The 5,474-nt window shown below is 41.0% G+C and overlaps 1 non-coding gene across 1 annotated transcript; it reads left to right on the top strand.

The window, feature by feature from the left end:
• The first annotated feature begins 1,093 nt into the window (after positions 1–1,093).
• Positions 1,094–1,196, top strand: LOC139178748 (U6 spliceosomal RNA). The gene has a single exon (XR_011563240.1). It is a non-coding gene; the product is annotated as a U6 spliceosomal RNA (small nuclear RNA).
• The last annotated feature ends 4,278 nt before the right edge of the window (positions 1,197–5,474 follow it).

Below are 5,474 nucleotides of genomic sequence, written 5' to 3'. Positions count from 1 at the left end.
CCTGCATGTGTGTGAGCCCAGCCAGCCGCTCAGTCATATCGGACTCTTTGGGACCCCATGACAATAGCCACTGTGCTCCTCCATCCATGGGATCCTCCAGGCAAGAATATTGGAACGGGCTGCCATTTCCTCCTGCAGGGATCTTTCTGACTAAGGGATTGAACCCATGTCTCCTGCATCTCCTGTGCTGGCAGGTGTTTTCTTTACCACTGTGATACCTGGGACACCCCTAAAAAAGCATACATGTAAAAAATTAATAAGACATGTTCAGAAAGTGATTTGTGTTGTGAAGAAAATAAAGTGGGTGTGGTGGCAGAAAGAGACTGCTGGGAGGCAGCACCATCAGGTTAGATATCAAGAAGGCCCCTCAGGGAAGGCTGATATTAACTGAAGACTGCAGTGGAAACAATGAAATGCTGACAAGGAACGAGGTGGACAAAGATCTTGGGATGGAAAGGACTTGATTTGTCCTAAAACCATAAAGGCCAGTGTGGAGTCAACTAAACTCTGAGAAAATAGAAAATACAGGATTCTGGCTAAATGTTTGTGAGATTTCTGATCGAGGATAAATTGCATTCTTTCATTTCCACTGTGTTTCACAGAAGGAAGCAATATTGATTAAGATTGCTTAGTATTCTTTCATGCTAATGATTAATGTTGGCTGCAGTGTGAACATAAATGATTTGTACAACAACACTGAAAAAACTAAGAAGTTCTGATTAAAATGGAAAAAAAAGAAAAGATTTATGTCTCCTTTAGATGTGAGGCTAAAATATTGCTCCCTACTCATCTCCACCCTGATCAGGCCATTTAAGGTGGCAGAGTTACGTCAGACCTTAAAATTTTCCTCTCTCCAAACTCAGTGACATAAACAAATACAACACGAAACAAAAAAATCCTGGGAAAAACAAATGAAAAGAGCTGATGACTTGAACATGAACAATAAATGTTTTAAGAACATGTAAATTTCCTTCAAAGTTTTATGGAGAATAAGTTGGGATTGGGTGCATAGTTGGAGGATGGTGGTTTGTTTGAAAAGAGAAATATGCTAGAGAAACATTGAAAATTCTCACAAGGATCAACAACTTGGTGTGTGCTTTGGCAGCAGAAGTATTAAAATTGGAAAGATACAGAGAAGAGTAGTATGGATGATGTGTAAGAAAGATCTGAAAATTCATGAAGAAGACCATGTTTTTAAAAATGAGATAAGAGCTTGAATAGACATTTCTCCAAAGGTGAGATACAAATAACCAATGAGCAGGAAAAAATGCTCAACATTACTAGTCATTAGAGAAATACAAATTAAAACTATAATTAGTCCTTATGTCCTACCTATTAGAATAGCTACTATAAAAAATACAGAATATAACCAGTGTTGGTGAGGATGCAGAAAAACTGCACCCCGTATGTACTGTTGCTTCAGTTCAGTAGCTCAGTCGTGTCCACCTCTTTGTGACCCCATGCACTGCAGCATGTCAGGCCTCCCTGTCCATCACCAACTCCTGGAGCTTGCTCAAATTCATGCCCATTGAGTTGGTGATGTCATTCAACCATACCATCCTCTGTCATCCCCTTTTCCTCCTGCCTTCAATCTTTCCCAGCATCAGTCATTTCCAGTGAGTCAGTTCTTTGCATCAGGTGGCCAAAGTATTGGAGTTTCAGCTTCAGCATCAGTCCTTCCAATGAATATTCAGGACTGATTTCCTTTAGGAATGACTGCCTTGATCTCCTTGCTTTCCCAGGGACTCTCAAGGGTATTCTCCAACACCACAGTTCAAAAGCATCAGTTCTTCAGTGCTCAGCATTCTTTATGGGCCAACTCTCACATCCGTACATCACTGCTGGAAAAACCATAGCTCTGACTAGATGCACTTTTATCAATACGGTAATTTCTCTGCTTTTTAATACAATGTTTAGTTTTGTCATAGCTTTTCTTCCAAGGAGCAAGCATCTTTTAATTTCATGGGTGCAGTTACCATCTGCAGTAATTTTGGAGCCCAAGGAAATAGTCTCTCACTGTTTCCATTTTTATTCCATTTGTTTGCCATGAAGTGATGGGACCAGAGGCCATGATCTTAGTTTTCTGAATGTTGAGTTTTAAGCCAGCTTTTTCTCTCACCTCTTTCAGTTTCATCAAGAGGCTCTTTAGTTTCTCTTCACTATCTGCCATAAAGGTGGTGTCGTCTCCATATCTGAGGTTATTGACATTTCCTCCAGCAATCTTGATTCCAGCTTGTACTTGATCCCACCCAGCATTTCACATGATGTACTCTGCATATAAGTTAAATAAGACGGTGACAATATACAGCCTTGATGTACTCTTTTCCCAATTTGGAACCAGTCCCTTGTTTCACATCTGGTTCTAACTGTTCTAACTGTTGACCTGCATATAGATTTCTCAGGAGGCAGGTAAGGTGGTCTGGAATTCTCATCTCTTTAAGAATTTTCCACAGTTTGTGGTGATCCACATAGTCAAAGGCTTTGGCATAGTCAGTGAAGCATAAATAGATGTTTTTCTGGAATTCTCTTGCTTTTTCTATGATGCAATGGATGTTGGCAATTTGATCTCTGGTTCCTCTGCCTTTTCTAAATCCAGCTTGAACATCTGCAAGTTCATGGTTCATGTATTGTTGAAGCCTAGCTTGGAGAATTTTGAGCATTACTTTGCTAGCATGTGAGATGAGTGCAATTGTGCAGTAGTCTGAGCATTCTTTGGCATTGCCTTTCTTTGGGATTGGAATGAAAACTGACCTTTTCCAGTCCTGTGGCCACTGCTGAGTTTTCCAAATTTGCTGGCATATTGAGTGCAGCACTTTCACAGCATCATCTTTTAGGATTTGAAATAGCTCAACTGGAATTCCATCACCTCCACTAGCTTTGTTCGTAGTGATGCTTCCTAAGGCCCACTTGACTTTGCAATCCAGGATGTTTGGCTTTAGGTGAGTGATCACACCATCGTGGTTATCTGGGTCATGAAGATCTTTTTTGTACAGTTCTTCTGTGTGTTCTTGCCGCCTCTTCTTAATATCTTCTGCTTCTGTTAGGTCCATAACCATCTCTGTCCTGTATTGTGCCCATCTTTGCATGAAATGTTCCCTTGGTATCTCTAATTTTCTTGAAGAGCTCTCTAGTCTTTCCCATTCTATTGTTTTCCTCTATTTATTTGCATTGATAACTTAGGAAGACTTGCTTCTCTCTCCTTGCTATTCTTTGGAACTCTGCATTCAGATGGATATATCTTTCTTTTTCTAATTTGCCTTTCACTTCTCTTCTTTTCTCAGCTATTTGTAAGGCCTTCTCAGACAACCATTTTGCCTTTTTGCAATTCTTCCTGGGGATGATTTTAATCACCACATCCTGTACAATGTTATGAACCTCCGTCCATAGTTCTTCAGGTACTCTATCTATCAGATAATCACTTGAATCTATTTGTCACTTTAATGGTATATTCACAAGGGGTTTGATTTAGGTCATACTTTCTTCAATTTTAGTCTGAATTTTGTGATAAGGAGTTCATGATCTGAGCCACAGTCACCTCCCAGTCTTATTTTTGCTCACTGTATAGAGCTTCTCCATCTTCAGATGCAAAGAATATAACCAATGTTATTTCTGTATTGACCATCTGTTGATGTCCATGTGTCTTGTGTTGCTGGAAGAGGGTGTCTGCTATGACCAGTGTGTTCTCTTGGCAAAACTCTGTTAGCCTTTGCCCTGCTTCATTTTGTATTTCAAGGTCAAACTTGCCTGTTCAGGTATCTCTTGACTTCCTACTTTTGCATTCCAGTCCCTTATGATGGAAAGAACATCTCTTTTTGGTGTTAGTTCAAAAGGTCTTCATAGAACCATTGAACTTCAGCTTCTTCAGCATTACTGGTCAAGGCATAGACTTGGATTACTGGGCTATTGATGGTTTGCCTTGGAAATGAACAGAGATCATTTTGTCATTTTTGAGATTGCACTCAAGTACTGCATTTATGACTCTTCTGTTGACTATGAGGGCTACTCCATTTCTCCTAAGGGATTCTTGCCAACAGTAGTATATATAGTGATCATCTGTATAAAATTCAACCTTTCCTGTCTATTTTAGTTCACTGATTCCTCAAATGTCAGTGTTCACTCTTGCCATCTCCTGTTTGACCACTTCCAATTTACCTTGATTCATGGACCTAACATTCCAGGTTCCTAAGCAGTATCAGTCTTAGAGCATCAGACTTCACTTCCATCACCAGTCACAATCCCCGCTGGGCATTGTTTTTGCTTTGGCTCAGCTTCTTCATTCTTTCTGAAGCTATTTCTCCACTCTTCTCCAGTAGCATACTGGGCATCTACCAACCTGGGGAGTTCATCTTTCAGTGTCGTATCTTTTTGCCTTTTCATACTGTTCATGGCATTCTCCATGGCATTCTCAATGGAAAGAGTGACAGACTTTATTTTTAGGGGCTCCAAAATCACTGCTGATGGTGATTGCAGCCATGAACTTAAAAGACACTTGCTCCTTGGAAGAAAAGTTATGACCAACTTAGACAGCATATTAAAAAGCATAGACATTACTTTACCAACAGAGATCTGTATAGTCAAAGCTACAGTTTTTCCAGTAGTCATGTATGTATGTGAGAGCTGGACTATAAAGAAAGCTGAGTGCTGAAGAATTGATGCTTTTGAACTGTGGTGTTGGAGAAGACTCTTGAGAGTCCCTTGGACTGCAAGGAGATCCAACCAGTGAATCCTAAATGAAATCAGTCCTGAACATTCATTTGAAGGACTGACGCTGAAGCTGAAACTCCAATACTGTGGCTACCTGATGCAAAGAATCGACTTATTGGAAAAGATCCTGATGCTGGGAATGATTGAAGGCAGGAGGCGAAGGGGATGACAGAGGATGAGATGGTTGGATGGCATCACCAACACAATGGACATGAATTTGAGTAGGCTTTGAGATTTGGTATGGACAGGGAAGCCTGGCGTGTTACCATCCATGGGGTCGCAAAGGACATGACTCAGTGACTGAACTGAACTGATGGCATTCTCAAAGCAAGCATAGTGAAGTGGTTTGCCATTCCCTTCTCCAGTGGACCATGTTTTGTCGGAACTCTCCACTGTAACCCTTCCATCTTGTTTGACTCTACACTGCATGGTTTATAGTTTCATTGAGTTTGACGAGGCTGTGATCCAAGTGATCAGTTTGGTTTGTTTTCTGTAATTGTGGTTTCCATTCTGTCTGCCCTCTGATGGATAAGGAGAAGAGGTTGTGGAAGCCTCCTGATGGGAGGGACTGGCTGTTGGGGAATCTGGGTCTTACTCTGATGGGCGGGGCCATGCTCAGTAAATCTTTAATTCAATATTGTTTTGATGGGTGGGGCTGTGTACTGTCCCTGTAGTTTGGACTGAGGCCTAACTATGGTATGGGTAATGGTGGAAACGGCAACCTTCTTTAAAAGGACTTATGCCAGGACTCTTGTCTCCAGAAGGCCACT

This window comes from Bos indicus, chromosome 22 (assembly GCF_029378745.1).
Source record: "Bos indicus isolate NIAB-ARS_2022 breed Sahiwal x Tharparkar chromosome 22, NIAB-ARS_B.indTharparkar_mat_pri_1.0, whole genome shotgun sequence".
NCBI lineage: Eukaryota > Metazoa > Chordata > Mammalia > Artiodactyla > Bovidae > Bos > Bos indicus.
This window is presented reverse-complemented; position numbering and strand designations above follow the sequence as displayed.